This window comes from Arabidopsis thaliana, chromosome 2 (assembly GCF_000001735.4).
Source record: "Arabidopsis thaliana chromosome 2, partial sequence".
In the NCBI taxonomy this organism is placed as follows: domain Eukaryota; kingdom Viridiplantae; phylum Streptophyta; class Magnoliopsida; order Brassicales; family Brassicaceae; genus Arabidopsis; species Arabidopsis thaliana.
This window is the reverse complement of record NC_003071.7, coordinates 5,558,029-5,577,967: the sequence shown is the minus strand read 5'-3', so window position 1 is coordinate 5,577,967 and position 19,939 is coordinate 5,558,029. Positions and strand designations below refer to the sequence as shown.

Sequence of the window (19,939 nt, the reverse complement as noted above, 5' to 3'; positions counted from 1 at the left end):
TTACAAAAAGTCTAGAACACAAGGTCTGCGGAAATAAAAACTAGGTAAAAAAACACCTGCTGCGAAAATGAGAAGTACATGCTACTTATAGCCAAATATCCCGAAACCCTAATACTCAAAACGACGAAGTATTTGGACGGGTTAAGAACTGTACTCGACCAACGTGGTCGAGTGAGAGCTCGAGTGAATAGCTGGAATCTTCTTTTCTTCCTTGTGCTCGAGTGTCTGGTTGAGTGCGGAATGAAGAAGGCTCTGAAGCTTGTCATCGAGTATGCAGTCGAGTGGTGTGATGGAGTTACTCGACCTCTAGGTAGAGTGAGGAGGTCGAGTGAAGTGATCGAGTGACCGTCTGGTGATGGAGATGATGGCACTCGACCTCGGGGTCGAGTGGTGAGGTGAAGTGGTGATGTGCTCTACTCGACCTGGTTGTCGAGTGGTCTCTTGAGATCTTGAAGCTCCTACTCGACCTCTTGGTCGAGTGGTTTGTCATGATCAGGTCTACTTCTTCCAGATAGCTCGTCAACAGCTCCAAATCACCTGAAATCAACGCAAATATGCAACATGCATGCAAAACTATCCTAAACATGCAAAGTGATGACAAATGATGTGAAATGGTATAAAACAGTGATGATATGATGCTAAAGTGATGACAAATGGATGCTCAAGACATGCAAAATACACACTTATCAACTCCCCCAAACTTAGTCTTTGCTTGCCCTCAAGCAAACAATCAAGAACAAGCTGGAGGTGAGGTTTGAAAGCGGGGACTCAGAGCCAAAGCACTAGATAAACCAGATGAAATCAATGTCCAAGTTGAAAGTTCTAAGCTGCAAGATCGAATTCTACTTAAAAACGTTAGCCATGCCTCATTAATCAATCAATCCGACTCATATGCTCGACCTACATAAGTTTTCAAATCCACCAATCCCTTTAACATTCATTAGTTCTGGAACGTGAATCAAGCAATGCATCATCAAAGAACTCATTTGGCTAAGGTAAAAGGTCAAGAGACAAAGATGGTCCCTTACAGAATAGGCTTTAGTAACAGGGGATCTCTCAAAAAATGATTAAGCTTTAGTAGAATGCTAAAGGTAAGTCCCAATCTATGCATACAGAGATAAGATCCCATCTACCCAGAGTACATCAAATGAAGCTCTAATGGTAATCCCATCTCCAATCCCAATACAAGAACTAAACTCTACCCTTTGCATTCATGAATCTTTTAAGCCCTTTTTCTAATCATTCTTTTCTTTTCTCTTAACTCTAGGCGAAGCTTCAACACTTTGATATATCTAGCGGATTTGGATTTGGCTTTTGCCCATCTTCAATAGCTAACAAGAACTCTTTCTTTTCTTTACAAATCCCAAAACCTTTACTAGACTTTTTCTGCTTTTTTAGCTTACTTCACCTAGAGTCCTTTACCTTTTCTCATCAATGAATCAACCTCCCCCTTTTTTTTTCTTTTAAACACATCCCAACCCAAAGTATAAGCACCCACCTAGTCCTATCTAGTCCGAAAAATGCGAACTAGAACTACATGAGACACTATCTCTGTCGTTACGAACCTAACACTTTCTACCAAGCTTAATCGGAATAAGACCTCACAAACACTCACAAGTGATATAGGGCTTGAAAGAAAGTCTAGGTTTGGGTTTGGGTTAACTGCTCTAATAAGGAGAGTCAGCTACTTGGATTAACAAGAGTGATCAAAATGAATAAGAGAATCCAAGTATTTTAGGGTATCCATGAGTTCAAATTTGATGCAGACATGATAATTAAAGATCAGATTCAGGTTCAAATTGATAGGGAATGGTATCAGATCATGACAGTGTGGTCGAGTAGAGCAATCTAGGCATGGTTCAGTTTTATTTCAAATTCATTGACTACGCAACAGACAACTAGCAACGAGGGCACTGAGTTTATCAGGTGAATCAAAATGCTTACAAGGCTATCTCATCATCATCCCCTATGCATATGCAACAATCCTAAATGAAACACTCTAGACTCGATCCTAAATGTGATGCAACTACATGAACATTTTTTTTTTTTTGTAGAATCATTTTCTGAAATTTTTCAAAATTTTTTTTTTTTTTCGGTTTTTCTATGCCTTAGATGAATGCAGACTCAAAATTATACACAATGCAACACACACTTCCTGAGCCCTCCCCCAAACTTAAATCACACAGTCCACTGTGTGAATAAACTTGGAAGAGAGTACTCAAGACAAATCCAATCACAGAAACAAAAAAGGAAGAAACAAATCACAACAGACGGTATAATACAATGGTGAAGTGAGGCGCTTACCTCAGTCGAAGAATGAACGTAGTTGCTCGTCAATGGCTGCCTGCGATTGCTCCCAGGCCATAGACGAACCTCCTTGTTCTGTATCAGCTCCAGCAGATGGGTACTCGACCTCATCAGCTCTGTGGCGGCCAGCACCGCTCTGAGGAAACTCGACATCTCTCCTTCTGCTGCGGCCAGCACCACGGTCGAGTGATCTCCTCGAGTGAATGAGGCGTGATCTGCTGCTAGATCGAGTGAGTGTAGCCTTCCTTCTTCTCTTGTGTTCCCGGGATTCGAATGACGAATGCCTAGCCTGGACATGTGGGACTCTCTGCTCGCTAAGCTCAGGCCTGTGCGCAGGTGCATTAATTCTCCTCGATGGCATTTCCATAGGAGGTTGTACCTGTGGAATAGCAGTGGTGGAGGAAGAGCAACTCAGCTTGTCTGTCAGAAGCTTGAAACACTTGGCGATCAGCCTGTCCTGCTTCTTGCACCACTTCTGCAATTTACTGTAATTCTTATGAGCTTCAGTCAAGCTCTTGCTCTGCCTCGCTGGAGGTACATGTTCAGCAAAGTGATACATGCTAGTGTCGAACTTTACTGCTCCATCTTCATCCATCCCATCCGAAGCAGCTTCTTCAAGAAGATCGTCCTCATCTAATGGTGGAGCGTTCTCATAGTAGAGGCGTCCAATCTCAGGCCTAAAATCAATGTTATCTCCCTCGATTATCCGTGTGACCTCAGGGCTAGGGAGAAGGATGTTAGCTCTCCTGTCTGTAGAGTGCTCAAACCTGAACCTGTGGAAATCGTCAACCATTGCAAACTCCAGGAATTGGCAGTGACGTAGGTGCTCGATATCCATTGCTCGTGGCTCGAGTCCAGCAGAAATGAGTGGGACTCCACAAGCTATCAGAATAGGTGTCACCACGCCACCTATGCACAGAGCGCCTCGTGCTCTCTTGCGGTTATTGCTGACCGCCCAGTTTTTGTATCCACACAGATGGATCAGAAGAAGTATAGAGAGAGGTGTGTCATTGACTTCACCCTGGAGGGACATGCCATTTTTAGTTTGGCGGAGAGTTCCTTTGAGGGCCATTGCGATCATCTCCATATCAGAGTTAGTGACAGTCCCTGTAATCTCTCGGGAGTAGAGTACGTTGGCTACAGAACGCTGGAAGTACCTGATGACAGGGCTGCGTATCTGATTGCTCTTTGACCTGGAAGCATTCAACGGTACAGAGCTGCCGATGGTGATCCACAAGTCTTTCAACTCTTCTCTTTCATACTTTGGCTTAGATCCCGTTCCACTGGGAAAATCAAACAATCCTTCCAATCGCTTGATTGATAACCTGTACTCATGACCATACACAGAAAATCGCAAGAATCCCAATCCTTCACAATCCAACTCATCAGAGGTCATACCTTGGTAGAGCTCTACTTGTAGTGTGGAGAGGAATTGTATTGTCTCATCTTCATATGCTACATACGGATAAGCCATCAAAGTGTCCAGATGACAACTTTGGTACAGGTGCTGAACATCTTCCAACAATCCGAGTTGTGCAAGTGAGGTCGAGCAAGGATACCTCGTGCTACAGAACTCATTCAGCTTGAAAAGCCTAACATATTCCTCAGCAGGCAATATGTCGGGCTTGTGCAGAAGTTTGGTAGCTCTGCGAGTCTGTTCAGGCATGTACTCGTCCTCCAGATCTTCGTCTATAAGCTCATACCTCTCTCTCATCGCTCTCTTTCCTCGGGCTATCTCAGCTTTCCTTCTGAAACTTTCGTATTCTCTCTGTTCTCTCTCTGGCCTTGAAGATGACGATTCTGTCTCATCCATGTTGTAGTCAGGATCAACAGAAGAACTGCCACTGTAATTGCTCATGATTCTCCTGTAGGGATTTAGAACTCAAAGCTCAAATGTCAATAGGTTAGTCTCAAAGATAGCAATGAAACAAAATTATTGTCAATAGGCAATGAAACAGATTGAAAAGGTCGAGTACAATTCCGTACTCGAGTAACCTGAGCTGTTCCTGAGCTTAGATGAAATGGATCGAGTATCTTCTCAGAGGTCGAGTTGTGGTGCTTCAGTGGGTCGAGTGAATCGTAGAGATAGAGTGAATCGTGAAAGCTAGTGGTCGAGTAGCTTCTCTGAAGTTGGAAGGCTCTACTGAGTTCACGAACAAGAAGCCGAGTATAATATTGCAGGGGTCGAGTGCTTTCAGGAGGTCGAGTGATTTCTTGAAGTCGGCTAGGACGGCGTCGGTCGAGTGCCTCTACGAGACCGGGAAGCGAGGTCGATCGGTTTCTTTTGAAAGAGATGACGGTTGATGCGAATGAATTGGTCGAGTATATGGAAGGAATCGAGTGAAGTGGTTTGGTCGGTTGACGGAGTGGATGGGCTGGTGACGGCGCGAGGGAGTGGTCGAGTGAATTTCTCAGTGGTCGAGTAGCTCTTTGGGCGGCGATTTGTGGTGTAGGGAGATTAGAGTGTCGGCGGTGAAATGAAAAGTGGAAGGTCGAGTGGATTTGGAGTGGTCGAGTAGCGCTTCAAAATGAGTGGTCTAGGTTGAGTTTTAGATTCTCTCTCCAGCTTATCCTCAGCGCGTGGTCCACACACTGTTGATTGAGAAAATTTCTTTGCAGAAAACCTACTGTAAACTGTAGGAGATTTCTGCAGGTCTCTGTAGCTTCTATTGGTCGAGTAAAATGATGATTTAAAAATTTTTGGGTTTTAAACATCACATATGCTCGACCAATGTACACGAGTGCAGGGTCTCAGGTGCAACAGAAAATTTTCAAAATTTTGTACTCCAACGGGCTGTACACTCGATCTCCAGGTCTTCGACAGAGTAAAAGTTTTAAATTTTTACTCTATCTCCGCGTTGTTCTCTTGTCTCTGAAAACCACAAACACAACTAAAACAAATCAAAAATATCAAGAAGGTAAAAATTATTTACAAGGATAGTCATGGGACTTCCTCCCAAGTGAGCTTGTTTAAAGTCATTAGCTTGACTCCTTTACTCCTTTAATCATCAAGAAGCTCCTGGAGATGAACCGATGTCACCTCTGGAAGGATTTGGTCCGCTAAGTATTTCTTGAGCCTTTGACCATTTACTGTAAAATCTCCACTCTTACCAGCTAGAGTGACTGCTCCATAAGGACGGACCTCAGTGATGCAGAAGGGGCCAGACCATCTGGATTTAAGTTTTCCTGGAAAGAGTTTCAAGCGAGAGTTGAATAGCAGCACCTGATCACCAACCTGGAAATCCTTAGTGATGATCTTCTTGTCATGGAAAAGCTTGGTTCTCTCCTTGTAGATTTTAGAACTTTCATAAGCTTCTAGACGGATCTCATCGAGGTCACTGAGTTGGATCAATCGCTTCTCCTCAGCAGTTTTTATGTCAAAGTTCAGAAGTTTTACCGCCCACATTGCTTTGTACTCGAGCTCAACGGGTAGATGACATAATTTTCCATAGAGAAGATTGAAAGGAGTTGTACCTATGGGGGTCTTGAAAGCTGTCCTGTAAGCCCATAATGCATCATCTAGCTTTGCAGACCAGTCTTTCCTTGTAATCCCAACAGTCTTTTCCAGAATTGTTTTTATCTCCCTATTGGAGATCTCAACCTGCTTTACCCCATGCTTCTTCAAGAGGTTCTCAAAAACCTTGTTGATGAAATGCTTTCCGCCATCACTGATTACTACCCTGGGAACTCCAAATCTTGGGAAGATTATGGTTTTGAACAACTTCAGCACAACTTTTGCATCGTTGGTAGGACTAGCAATAGCTTCGACCCACTTTGATACGTAGTCTACGGCGACCAGTATATATTTATTACCGTATGAAGATGGGAATGGACCCATAAAATCAATCCCCCATACATCAAAGATCTCAACTTCCAAGATTGGATTCTGAGGCATCTCATTTCTTCTATTGATGTTGCCTTTTCTCTGGCATGAATCACACTTTGAAACAAACTCCTGAGCATCCTTAAACATTGTTGGCCACCAAAAGCCTGCTTGAAGAATCTTGGACACTGTCTTGAACGTCGCGAAGTGACCACCATATGCTGAGCCATGGCAATGCAGCAGGATACCTTCCGCTTCATCTTCTGAGACACATCTCCTGTAGATCTTATCTTTACAGAGAGTGTAAAGATAAGGCTCATCCCAGTAGTAATGGTGTATGTCTCTGAAAAACTTCTTCCTTTCATAACTTGTCAGGTTGGGAGGCTCTACCCCGCATGCCAAGTAATTGACGTGATCAGCATACCATGGAGATTCTCCTTCAACAGCACTCAGTTGGTGGAACTCTTTCCCACTGTAGCTTTTTCCGAAGAACTCTACAACCATGAGCTGTTCTTCTGGCATTGAATCGTCTATCGGAAGTGGTTCTTCAATTCTCATCCTCGACAGATGGTCCGCTGCGCCATTTTCAATGCCTTTCTTATCTACTATCTCCATGTCAAACTCTTGCAATAAAAGTATCCATCTTAACAGTCTTGGTTTAGTATCCTTCTTGGCATACAGATGCCTCAAAGCTCATGGTCTGTGTAGACAGTTACCTTTGATCCAACCAAATAGCTTCTGAACTTCTCAAATGCGAATACAACAGCTAGAAGCTCCTTCTCAGTTGTTGCATATCTTCCCTGAGCGTCATCCAACGTTCGGCTGGCGTAATATATGACATGAAGCTTCTTGTCTATTTTCTGGCCTAGAACAGCTCCTACTGCGTAATCTGATGCATCACACATGATTTCAAATGGATAATCCCAATTAGGCGCTCGAACAACCGGAGCAGATACCAAAGCGTCCTTGATGGTTTGAAAGGATTTGAGGCAGTCATCATCGAATTCAAATTCGGTTTCCTTGCACAATAGTCTGGTTAACGGTCTGGCTATCTTGGAGAAGTCTTTAATGAATCTTCTATAGAATCCAGCATGACCAAGGAAGCTTCTGATGTCCTTCACCGTTTTTGGTGGCTGCAGCTGCATCATCACTTCAACTTTTCCTTTGTCAACCTCTATACCCTTCTCTGATATCTTGTGGTCCAATACTATGCCTTCCTTCACCATGAAATGACACTTTTCCCAATTGAGAACAAGATTCGTCTCTTCGCACCTAGTCAATACCCTGCCAAGATTCAACAAACATGAGGAGAAAGAGGGGCCATAGACCGAAAAATCGTCCATGAAAACCTCCACCATCTCCTCGATTAAGTCTGAAAATATAGAGGTCATACACCTCTGAAATGTTGCAGGAGCATTGCATAAACCAAATGGCATTCTTTTATAGGCAAAAGTTCCATAAGGACACGTGAAAGTGGTTTTTTCTTGATCATTAGGGTGAATTGGTATTTGAAAGAAACCACTGTATCCATCAAGAAAGCAATAATATGGATGATTAGCCAAACGTTCAAGCATTTGGTCAATGAATGGTAAAGGAAAATGATCTTTCCTAGATGCAGCGTTCAACTTCCTATAATCTATGCACATTCTATGACCAGTTATAGTTCTAGTAGGGATCAGTTCATCTTTTTCATTTTTGACAACAGTCATTCCACCCTTTTTAGGGACGCAATGCACTGGAGAAACCCAAGTACTATCAGAGATAGGGTAGATGACACCAGCATCAAGCAGTTTCAAAATTTCTTTTTTCACTACTTCTTTCAAATTGGGATTTAACCTCCTCTGTGGTTCAATGCTGGAATAGGATTCGTTTTCAAGATGGATCCTATGGTTGCATAAACTAGGTGAAATTCCCTTAATGTCGGATAACGAATAACCAATTGCTCTCCTATACTTTCTAAGCTCAGATAATAGCAGGTTCACTTCATCACTATTTAACTCAGCATTAATGATCACAGGGTAAGTAGAGTTTGGACCAAGGAACGCGTACCTTAGACCTTTTGGAAGCGGTTTGAGATCAACCTTTGGTGCCTTAAGTTCAGACCAGTCATCTGAAGTTGGAATGATCGGCTCCCTAGGTTCGTCGGTAGACAAGGTCGAGTGGTTGCTTGAGTACGTCCTCGAGAGTGCAGGTTGAACTCGAGTTGACCCTTCTTCGCTTATTACCATTACCTCTGTTGCTGGTCCATTCAATTCCTCAAAGGGTTCCGATTCTTCCATCGCTTTATGGGAGTCTAACAGCTTCTGGTATCCCAATGTTTCCAAATGCAGAAACCCATCTTCACCACTTTTGGTTAAAGCACTGTTAAGATGATCTTCTTCTGCCAGCTCTTCCAGTAACTCATCAGCTAACTGATCCATTTCTTCGATCCAAAAGAGTTGCCCTTCTATGGTAGGCTTCTTCATCGCGTCTTTGACATCAAAGGTCATTCTAAAGTCTTTGCCAAGGTTCAGATCAATCTTCCCTTTCTTGACATCAATCATAGCTCCTGCAGTGGCTAAGAAATGTCTCCCTAGAATCAACGGGTCCTTGGGCTCTTCATCCATCTCCAGGACTACAAAGTCAGTTGGTATCTCCACAGCACCGATCCTGATTGGGAGGTTTTCGAGCAAACCATGAGGAATCCTTACTGATCTGTCAGCTAGGATGAGGGATATATTGCAGGACTTGTATTGAGTGAACCCCAATCTTTTGGCGACAGATAGCGGCATGAGACTGACTGATGCTCCTAAATCGCATAGGCATCTGTTGAAAGCCAATGGACCTAAAGAGCACGGTAGAGTGAACGAACCAGGATCACTAAGCTTCTTAGGAATGATCTTCTTCTGTATGATAGCGCTGCATTCATGACTCAATACCACCATCCCTTGCACTTCTTGAATTCTCTCCACAATCAAGTCTTTCAGAAACTTGTGAGAGTCTGGGATTAGCGCTAGGGCGTCAACAAGAGGTATCCGCAACTCAACCTCCTTAATGTTCTTGGCAAACATAGCTCTATATTTGTCTGCCAACGCTTTCTTGTGACGGCCAGGAATGGAAGCTGCGGTTTGTAGGGAGGAGGGACAAAGACCTTTTCTTTGTTTTTGACAGCAACTGGCCTTGGAGCAGTTGGTGATGCTGCTGGGATGACAGGTCGAGTGGTCGGTCGAGTAATGCTGTCGAGTGGTTGCTCGAGTGGCTGGTCGGGTGGTTTGTCAGCTTGATCTTTCTCGAGACTTAAATCCTCCCCATCTTGATCTTCACTGTCCTCAGTGACCGTGTTGGGTTCCTCCCTAGTTGGAAGTGCTTTTCCACTACGCAAGGTGATAGCATGAGCATATTCTTTTGGATTCTGAACTGCTTTGCCTGGTAGTTGGCTTGTCTGTTTTGGAGCTGAAGAAGATGCAGAATGTCCCTCTAAGTAACGGACTTTGGTATTCAGTGTTTCCATCTTGACATTGAGATCATTGTAGCTACAGTCCAGCTTGTTATGTAACTCAGATATCTTTTTTGCCATCTCCATGGAGCCAGAGGCTTGCCCGTGAAGTAGCTGTTGTAGCATTTGTTTCATATCAGCGTCAGCAGCAGCAGGACCTTGGCTTTGCTGAGGTGCAAACCCTGGTGGTGGTGGTTGCTGGTAATTTCCCTGGAATTGCTGCTTAGGAACGAAACCTTGGTTGTAGGGAACAAAAGGTTTGTTCTGACTTTGTTGTTGCTGTGGAGGATACACCTGATCCTGAGGGTTAGCAACGTTGGTGCTGCGGTAGGAAAGGTTGGGGTTGTTGGTTTTGAAGTTGTTGTATCCTTTGTAGCCACCCTGGTTGTTGTTGATGTAGCTTACTTCTTCCAACTGGTTACCCTCCCCATCTTGGACTTGATATTGCTCGTCATCAACAAGGAAGTGCACATGCTTCTGCTGGCTAAGAAGAATCCTGTCCAGCTTGTCATTCAGCGCTTTGATCTCCTTCCTGTGTTTGTCATTAGAGTCAGCTGTTCCTCTGACGGTCCTATCACAGTCTTCGTTGTAATTTCCATCTGATTGAGCAAGGTTCTCAACCAATTCCCAGCCTTCTTCAACATCCTTGTTCTGAAAATTCCCATTGCTGGCGGTATTCAGAAGCATTCTGATGCGTGGTAGGACTCCTCTGTAAAGAGTGCTGAGCAGAGAAGCTTTAGTAAAGCCATGATGAGGGCATTGGTTGGTGTAACCCTTGAAACGCTCCCATGCTTCACAGAAGCTTTCACCAGTCTTCTGTGAGAAACCAGAAATCTCATTTCTGAGTCTTGCAGTTCTGGCATTGGAGAAGAACTTCGACAGAAAAACCTTCTTACAATCATCCCAGGTGGTGATTGAGTCATGGGGCAGATTCTTCTCCCAGATATGTGCTTTGTCACCCAAGGAAAATGGGAACAAACGGAGCTTGAATCCGTCTTCACTGACACCATTGATCTTCGTTAGGTTGCAGAGCCTATCGAATTCATCAAGGTGGTCGAGTGGATCCTCCATTGGCAAACCATGGAATTTGTTCCCCTGAATCATCGAGATGAGACCACTCTTAATCTCGAAGTTGTTATTCTGGATAGCAGGAGGTGCGATTCCCTTCCTCTGACGGTGATCACGTGGTGCATCTCCAGCACCAATGTTGGCATGGCCATTTTGCTGATTCTGTTCTTCAGCCATAACGAGTGGTTGCTGAGGTACAGGGTTGACTGTGGTTCTCCTTTTTCTGATTTCGCGGGCTATGCGGTTGATATTGTCGTTGAAAAGGAGGTTCTGGTTGCCTGTTGATCGAGTTCGCATACAGTAGAGGTGTACCTGGATCAAGAAGACAACAAGAAAAACACACAGTTAGTAACTAAAAAGAAAATTGAAAAAGAACTTGATCTAAGCAAGTCTGAAATCTCAAATGTAACAAACAAACACCCAATTGGCAACGGCGCCAAATTGATAATAGGTTTTTCAGTCAATTATCCTAAAACACCAATCATGTCGTTGTAGTATTTTAGGTTGTCAATCCAAATGGGTGTGATGCTAACAATCAAGATGTGATCAGAAGTCACTAAGTCAAGCCAAGCAATAACAGGTTTTGGTGTGTTCTAGCAATCCTAAGTGAACAAGCAGGAAACAGAAAATCAAACAGAAACAGTAAAACACTCGACCAACACAGCTCTTTGCAGACCCCTGGGTGAGGTCGAGTGACAGGTCGAGTAACAGACAGAAAATGAAACAAAGATACTCGACTGCACAGTCTGTTGCCAGACAACTGGGTGGTCGAGTATCAGGTCGAGTAACAGTAAAGAATTGTAGAAACTAAGCAACAGGTGACAGGATGCAGTAAACAGTAGTAGAGTAAACAATAAAATCAATCAGACAAAGAATTCCTAAGGATGGGGTAATTGAGTAGTTTCGTTTCCTCAGTTTACAGGTGATTGACATGCTCAACAAATTAACCCTAGACAACAAGTTCGTTAACCAAATCTAAGTGCCACCGCAACAGAGACTCTCAAGCTAACCTAGTCCCAGACTCAATCACCATTGACGAGAGCTAACCTAACAGGCATTACGAATCAACAAGTTAAAGCCAAAACGCTCCCTGCAACCAATACCTTGGTACAGGGTCACGAATCTCTGGAATTAGTGGTTCAGGCATTTCATCGAACACCTTTTGGGCGCGGAAATGTCTGGGCTCAAATTCCAGTTGATCAGAAAGCAATAGGCATTAAGAACAACTAATCCAGAAGGGATCTATCAATCAATACTCAATCACCTAGCATACTGAGAATTCTACACTACTCTAACCCATCCTCAGAAACCTATTCACTACTCAGACATCATGACAGAAAGCATAAACGTTGAACAGGTTGAAGACATGATAACAACAGTATGATACCAGAATGAATAACAGTAAACGAAAATCAAGAACAGAAACTGAATATTGAATACTGAATAGATAAAGAGAAATCCGGATTACAAAAAGTCTAGAACACAAGGTCTGCGGAAATAAAAACTAGGTAAAAAAACACCTGCTGCGAAAATGAGAAGTACATGCTACTTATAGCCAAATATCCCGAAACCCTAATACTCAAAACGACGAAGTATTTGGACGGGTTAAGAACTGTACTCGACCAACGTGGTCGAGTGAGAGCTCGAGTGAATAGCTGGAGTCTTCTTTTCTTCCTTGTGCTCGAGTGTCTGGTTGAGTGCGGAATGAAGAAGGCTCTGAAGCTTGTCATCGAGTATGCAGTCGAGTGGTGTGATGGAGTTACTCGACCTCTAGGTAGAGTGAGGAGGTCGAGTGGTTGTCTGATGATGGAGGTGAAGACACTCGACCTCAAGGTCGAGTGAAGTGATCGAGTGACCGTCTGGTGATGGAGATGATGGCACTCGACCTCGGGGTCGAGTGGTGAGGTGAAGTGGTGATGTGCTCTACTCGACCTGGTTGTCGAGTGGTCTCTTGAGATCTTGAAGCTCCTACTCGACCTCTTGGTCGAGTGGTTTGTCATGATCAGGTCTGCTTCTTCCAGATAGCTCGTCAACAGCTCCAAATCACCTGAAATCAACGCAAATATGCAACATGCATGCAAAACTATCTTAAACATGCAAAGTGATGACAAATGATGTGAAATGGTATAAAACAGTGATGATATGATGCTAAAGTGATGACAAATGGATGCTCAAGACATGCAAAATACACACTTATCATCTGTCCTCTAAATCTTTCAATCTGTAAACACCATTTCGGACCACTTCGGTAACAATATAAGGACCTTCCCAATTAATGCCAAGTTTTCCTGCTCCTTCCTCTTTCTTGTTATCGAACACACGTTTCAAAACATAAACGCCCACAAAGAAAGGTCTGCTTTTGACTTTTGAATTGTAATACCGAGCTGCTGCATGTTGATAATTTTGAATTCGGATCAAGGCCTGATCTCGCCTCTCGTTGATGATATCCAGCGAATCGTCGAGCATTGCAGAATTCTCGTTTTCATTTAAAGGAGCTTCCGTTCGACGAAGTCCTGGTACATTGAGCTCGGCTGGTACAACTGCCTCCATCCCGTACACCAATGGAAACGAGGTTTCTCCGGTCGAGCGCCTAGGAGTTGTGCGATATGCCCATAAGACTGGCTGAAGTTCATCATACCAGCCCCTTTTCAAATGACTTAGACGTTTCTTAAGATTGCTTAGAATTGTCTTGTTTGCGGCTTCGGCTTGACCGTTCTCTTGTGGATACCGCGGAGTGGAATAACTAACCTTAATCCCCCAGTCCGAGCAAAATGCTTCAAACTCGTGTGAGATAAATTGTGGTCCGTTGTCAGTAACTATTTCGTATGGAACGCCATGCCTGCATATGATGTTCTTCCAAATGAAAGTCTTTACCGCCGAATCTTTAATGTTTACATACGCTTCAGCTTCAATCCACTTCGAAAAATAATCAGTTAGAACCAGTAAATATTGTACACCTCGGGTCGACCTATGTAACGGTCCAATGATATCCATTGACCATCTCATGAAAGGGTATGGGGCGGAGATCGAAGAGAATAACTCCGAAGGTTGGTGAATGAGTGGTGCATGGAGTTGGCAACGTTTGCATCGTTGAGCATACTTAACGTAGTCTGTGATCATAGTAGGCCAGTAATATCCCATTCTCTTGATCTTGAAAGCCATTGCCCTTCCCGAGGAATGACTTCCACACAAATCTTCATGTACTTCGCTCATAACGATCTCGACTTCGGGCCCAAAAATGCAAAGTAAGTAGGGATCACTTACACCTCGTCTATACAAAGAATTCTTTGATAGACAAAATTTCGCGCTAACGATTCTCATTTTCCTAGCTTGCCATCTGTTCTTTGGGAGCTCGCCTGTAACGATGTAATGCTTTATTGGCTCCCTCCAATCAGCCCCCCAATCTTTAGCCAGAATTTGGTCGATTTCGTGAAATACTCGAGCTTCTGATTCAGGATGTTCATTTGGCGCTAGTATATCTTCTTCAACCCACGGTTCGGTTTCAGCTTCGACTGTGGTATCGGGAGTGATTTCTTCTACTGGTTCGAGCCCAATATCTTTCTGCACAGTAGGCTTAGGTACAGTTGTTTCTTTTGACTTTCGCCTTTTGATAGGTGGTAATTCAATAGCAGGTTCGCCGCAATCTCGGGCTGCAGCTCGGGATCTTGTGATGACGAATGTCTCCTTTTTGTCCATAATACTCCTTTCCGAAATACACTCTACTGGAATGATTCTTTTGACTTCATGATCGGATGTTGATGTCAGGGCTGCGAGTGCATCTGCGGTATTGTTTTCTCCCTGCGGTATGCGAATGAGTTCGAATTTCCTAAAGTTTCTAGCCAAGTCTTTGACCACCTCAAGATATGCCTCCATTCGTGAGTCTTTTGCTTCATAATCACCATTAAACTGGTTAACAACCAGTTGGGAATCACAGTAGGCGACCACTTCATCGGCCCTAACTCCTTGTGCCAACCTAAGTCCAGCAATTAATGCTTCGTACTCTGCTTCATTACTAGATGCGGTGAATAACAATCGAAATGACTACTCAAGGATTTCCGAAGTGGGAGATTCTAACTTGATTCCCACCCCGGATCCATGTTCTGATGACGATCCATCAACATGCAACTTCCAAGTCTGATTTTGCGGCTGGTCTTGCCCTCCGGGTACCGGTAATTCCGTTAAAAAATCGGCTAGGACTTGAGCTTTCATGGCGACTCGGTTCTTGTACTCTATATCATATTCACTTAACTCCACCGCCCATTTCGCTAATCTACCGGACTGGTTCGGGGTATGGAGAATAGTCCGAAGTGGCTGATTTGATAACACTTCGATTGGATGGGATTGAAAATATGGACGAAGTTTCCTAGCTGAGGTTACTACTGCAAGTGCAAGCTTCTCCATCATCGTATACCTGGTCTCAGGACCCGTCATGGATTTACTTATGTAGTAAATTGGTTTTTGTTCTCCCCGGTCTTCTCGGATTAAGACTCCGCTAACCGCATGGTTCGAAACTGAGACATATAGATACAGTTTTTCGTCTACTTCCGGTTTGGACAATACAGGTGGAGAAGTTAGATACGCCTTTAGCTGTCCGAACGCTTCCTCACACTTCTCATCCCAAAGAAATTCCTTGTTACCCTTTAAGATTTGATAGAAGGGTAAAGATTTATCGGTCGATCTCGAAATAAAACGATTCAATGCTGCAATTCGACCGGTGAATCGTTGTACTTCCTTGAAATTCTTCGGAGATGGCATGTTGAGAAAAGCGCTGATTTGATTTGGGTTTGCCTCAATTCCTCTTTCGTGACAATGTAGCCGAGAAATTCCCCGGATGGGACTCCAAACGTGCACTTCGCCGGATTCAACTTCATCTGATATTGGTTAAGAATCGCGAAACATTCTTCCAGATGTTTTACGTTGTCTTCCTTTTTTAATGATATGACTAGCATATCATCGATGTAGACTTCCATTGTTTTTCCGAGATATTCGTTGAACATCTTGTTGACCAGCCGTTGATAAGTTGCTCCTGCGTTTTTCAACCCCAATGGCATAACTTTGTAACAATAGATGCCCCTATTCTTGATAAATGACGTTTTCTCTTGATCTTCCGGATTCATCATGATTTGGTTATATCCCGAGAAGACATCCATAAAGGACAACAACTCATTTCCGGCGGTTGATTCCACAAGACGATCTATGTGTGAAAGTGGGAAACTATCTTTTGGACAAGCTTTGTTGAGATCTGTAAAGTTAATGCACACTCTATCCTTTCCATTCTTCTTTTTGACCACAACGGTGTTTGCTAACCAATTCGGATATTGTACCTCCCTTATAGATCCAATCTTTAGGAGTTTATCCACTTCGTCGTTCACTGCTTTTGCTCTCTCCGCTCCGAGTTTTCTTCTTTTTTGTTTTACCGGTTTGAAACTCGGGTCTACGTTTAGCTCGTGACAAATTATATTTGGGTCTATGCCGGGCTTATCTGCTGCCGACCAAGCAAATGATTTCTTGTTCCTTTTTAACAGCTCAACTAAGGCTTCCTTCACTTTGCCCGATAAAGTAGCTCCAATTCGAATTTTTTGATCTGGTTTGTCTGCTTCTAGAATTACTTCGACCACGACATCATCTACTTTCTGCCCGCTAGGAAATCTCGGGATCACACCTTTCTTTGCGGGTTTCGTTAATTGCTATTGAATTTTTAATCGGTGGCCAGCTAAATAACAAGTTCTCGAAGCTTCTTGATCTCCCCGAATTGTTTCCACTCCGCTCGAAGTTAGGAATTTGAGGCATTGGTGATAAGTAGAAGGGACCGCTTTCATTTGATAAATCCATGGAGTTCCAAGAATGATGTTATAGGCCGCTGGTTTATCGAAAACGACAAAATCCACAATATTCGAGATCTTTCCAGCCAAAACTGGTAGCTTGATAGTTCCGAGAGACATTGCTGATTCACTTGTAAAAGCCACTAAGGGTGATGGAGGTCCTACCACGGCTGCCCTGCTTATCCCCATTCTTTCCAAAGTGCTAAGAAAAATTAGATCTACCGAACTGCCAATATCAATGAGGATCCTTGACACTTCGAAGTTGGCTACATCCAACGTAATTAAGAGTGCATCATCGTGAGGTCTTTCGAGATGTTGTGTCTCCTTTTCTTCGAACAATATCGAAGTGCCCTGAAAGTCTACTTCTTCACTTAAGCTTGATTTCAAATGAACATTGCGCCTATGCTTCTTGATTGCACTGATGGAATCACGGCAAAGTTTAGATCCTCCAAAAATTACATTGATTTTATCCTTTGAAGCTCTTGGTTCCTCTTCGCCAGCCGGTCTTGATCTTTTAGAGTTTTGAGCCTCTGGATTATCCCTTGACTCATGATATTGCTTGATGAAGTTCTCCATGTTGAATTTTGAAAGGTCTCCGCTGGCCCATAATTCTGCGAGATGCCTCTTCAGGACACTGCAGTCTTTGGTCAGATGTCCAGTGACTCTGTGTATATCGCAATACGAGCTTTCATCTCAGACCCAGGTGTTTGACCTTCCTTTCCCCTGAAACTGCTTTCCGACGTTGTTATTGAATGGTTGTGAACTAAACTTCCTTGGTCCCTGATTTTCCCGGGGTTCAAACTTCTTGGGCGGAAAAGTGACCGCTGGTTTTGCTTGCTTATTTCTTTTTGCAAAACTTTCTTTTTCATCCTCGACTTCCATCCAATTATTCGCTCGAAATAGTGCGTCTTGAATAGTATCACGTTTGTGAAGTATTAGATCTTCCTTAAACCTCAAATAATGCAATAATCCCTTTCGCAAAGCCGACAGAGCCGACTGTTGTGAGATCCTTGGGAGCTTTGAAAGCACGTTTTAAATTTGGTGATGAAAGCCCGAAGTGTCTCATTCGGCCTTTGAGACAAATTCCAGAGATCGGTATCCGAAATGCTCTTATCCATCAGAATTGAGTATTGTTTTAAAAATACTGCCGATAGTTCGTTGAAATTACTGATCGATCCTAGTTCCAACTAAGTGAACCACATCAGGGCTTGCCCAGACAGATTTTCAGAGAAAAGTTTTTAATATCCTGCGTTTAGATCAACTCGACCAGCGGCTATTAGAAAAGCTGCGAGATAGCCTTTCGGATCTTCCAAACCATTATATGGTTCTAAGTTGAGTTTTCGAGAATCTCTGATTCTCAAACTCGCAATTCGCAGGGTGAACGGTGTTCGCCTAGCCTCCTCGATAACCCGGTTGATATCCGGCTCCGAGCTTGTAGCTTGGTGGAATTTCGACCTCATTTCTTTCAACTCTCGACTTACTTCTTTCATGGTTTCGAGCTGGTCGAAGTTTTCCTGCTCGTGTTGATCACCGAACTGGTCATCGTCCTCGGGATGCGTTTCTCCGTCTTCTGGTTGATTCTCCGCGTTTGTACCCTCCGGGGTCGTTTGATCACTTTTTGCATTTCGCGGAAGGGAATTTGGGGATCCGAAGATAGTTCTTCGAACTCTAGAATTTCCTGTATTTAAAGAACGGACACGAGACTAAATAGTACTAACATTTTGGCTAAGCGATACCTGGGTTGTTTGCAGTGTTTCGACAGTTTTTTCCACGTTTGAAAACTTCTGCGCCATATCGGCCATAGTTTGTTGCATGGTCTTGAGGGTTTCGGCTATCGAAGCGTTGGTAGTATCCTCTCCTGACATTGCGGATCACTTCGGGTATGTAACACACAGAAAAAAGCTGATGACTCAAGAATCATCCGTCCCCACAGACGGCGACAAAATGTGAATGTCGGATTCACACACTCAAGTATTTATTTATTTAGTGGGTAGGATTATTCTTGAGGACAAATATACTAGAAAATAGATAAATGATCATAGAGAAAACTATGAGTATTGTAAAAGAATGTGTATAGCTAATTTGCACCAAGAAATGCGTGTGTCTTTACATGGTCTTTGACCCACAATTTATACCCAAAGAATACATTTAATACCTATTTACTCACAATCATTATACTTTAAATATATCCGTTTTTAGTCTTTGAATTAACTATTTGAACGTTTAAACCGAGTCCACTCCGGGCCTTCTGGACCTCACCTCTCGGCCCATTCGGTTTCTCCAATTCGAGTAATCCTGACTTCGATGCTGCCTTCACCTCGCAAACCAACATCTCGCCCATACTCTCACCTCGAGGATGCTTATGGGCCCTCCCTCTTATGGGCTTCTTCTACTTGTGCCGCAATCTTTGGCTGGATCCGAATCCATGGTGCGGGATCCGACACCAACATTAATCACCCTGAATTTTTGTTTTAAATATTTATTTTCAGTTAATAAAATGAATCAAATCTTATATTACAATATATGCTTCAATATTTTTATTAAAAATTTTTAATTACGTAACATTTTAAAAATTTGAAACCCTAATTATTTCCCAATCCACATTTTCTGTTTTAAATTTGCAATTGTACAAAATAATTATCACTTCCTAAAACTTTCTTTTCTGATTTTTATTAAAATTTTTTTTTTCTAGCAAAAATAAACTGTGCACGTATTAAGCTAATATTGCTGACTCAAATAATATTAACAAAATGCCCAAATTTAGGCTATTGAAATAATAATAAAGTTAGTAAAAAACACAAGTATATCAATCTAGAATTATGATTAAACTACGTATTTATATATAATAGTTGTTTTACAAAAAATAGCATTATATATATTAAATTTTTTGAAGTACCTTTTTATAGTACTTTTGTGTTAGTAAAGTAAGAATTTACAAAGAATGTCATCACATTAAAGTAATTTTTTTTTATTATTTTTTAATATTGTTGATATATTTTTAACTTTATAAAACATTATTATTATTTAAAATTTTAAAAAAAATATCATGAGACCGGACAGATTTGGATTGATATGAAATATTTCGGGACGGGTTTAGACTAATATAACACTGGTTAAATATTTATTTTATTATTTTATCATTACCAATTTTTTTAGTTACAACATTAATATAAAATTATATAACTTTAATACTAAATTAAAAACTTTAAAATTTAATATTATTATATATATGAATAAAACATTAACCCGTGGTATAATGATGTTGGGAATTTAATGAAAAAAAACCTCAACTTTGGCCAGATCCATTTTTAAACCCTGAACTATGTTTTTAGTAAAACAAACCCTGAACTAAAACCTGTTAATAAACTTAACCCCACAGTAATAAACTTAAACCTGTTAATAAACTTAACATTGATATAATTATGGTAAAATAGAGAACAATGA

The 19,939-nt window shown here is 42.3% G+C and overlaps 1 long non-coding RNA gene and 3 pseudogenes across 4 annotated transcripts; all 4 read right to left on the bottom strand.

The window, feature by feature from the left end:
• Nucleotides 1–143: 143 nt before the first annotated feature.
• On the bottom strand, nt 144–971 carry AT2G13400 (annotated as a pseudogene; the record flags this gene model as incomplete). Its single annotated transcript has 1 exon — nt 144–971.
• A 1,210-nt stretch (nt 972–2,181) lies between these two features.
• Nucleotides 2,182–10,970, bottom strand: AT2G13390 (annotated as a pseudogene; the record flags this gene model as incomplete). Its single annotated transcript has 1 exon — nt 2,182–10,970.
• A 1,917-nt stretch (nt 10,971–12,887) lies between these two features.
• Nucleotides 12,888–17,955, bottom strand: AT2G13380 (annotated as a pseudogene; the record flags this gene model as incomplete). The annotated part of the gene is made up of 1 exon: nt 12,888–17,955.
• An 81-nt stretch (nt 17,956–18,036) lies between these two features.
• Nucleotides 18,037–18,431, bottom strand: AT2G05885. The gene is made up of 2 exons (NR_140112.1): nt 18,231–18,431; nt 18,037–18,170 (listed from the first exon to the last, which is right to left on the bottom strand). It is a non-coding gene; the product is annotated as an other RNA (long non-coding RNA).
• Between the last annotated feature and the right edge of the window lie 1,508 nt (nt 18,432–19,939).